Source organism: Corvus brachyrhynchos, unplaced genomic scaffold (assembly GCF_000691975.1).
Source record: "Corvus brachyrhynchos isolate BGI_N302 unplaced genomic scaffold, ASM69197v1 scaffold218, whole genome shotgun sequence".
Lineage (NCBI taxonomy): Eukaryota > Metazoa > Chordata > Aves > Passeriformes > Corvidae > Corvus > Corvus brachyrhynchos.
Genome location: NW_008239321.1, coordinates 41,157 through 41,728, shown reverse-complemented (window position 1 = coordinate 41,728; position 572 = coordinate 41,157).

The window sequence follows — 572 nt, the reverse complement described above, 5'->3', positions numbered from 1 at the left end:
TTGGGAGAGCCTTATACACTGGGAAAGCTTGGATCTCCCCTTTTCGGGAGTCACTGTCACCCTGAACCACTGGCACAGCCTGTGGATGCAGTGTAACAGCTTCCCGATTACTCACAGAATCCTCAAATCTGTTTGGCATTCCCAGAGTTTCCAATAAATCCCAGTCGCCCTCCTCCAGAGCCCGCATTTTAAAAGATTCCCAGAAACTATTGTAGTGGGTCGGATGCACTGTCACAGTGCAGTCCAGGAAGGTCCAGGGGCAAGACTGGAGCAGCCTTTTCTTTCGCCTCCCGGCTACAGCCGCTTTACGACCTGGGGCCAAAGCCTCCTCTGCCTCACTGCCTGACGATGAATCATCACTTAAAGGCAACTTTGAGGTGCCATGAACGAACAAAGGTGAGCAAGGAGGATTGGACTGACCAGAAGAGAAACTGACAGCACAAGCTGCCGTCGGCTGCACTGTGGTTTCAACTGCAGCCTCTTTCTGGGATGCAACCTCAGCCGGTTTCAACCGATTTGGCACTGGAGCTGCTGCAGCCGTCTCCGGCGCTGCTGTCATGGCTGGAGCTGCG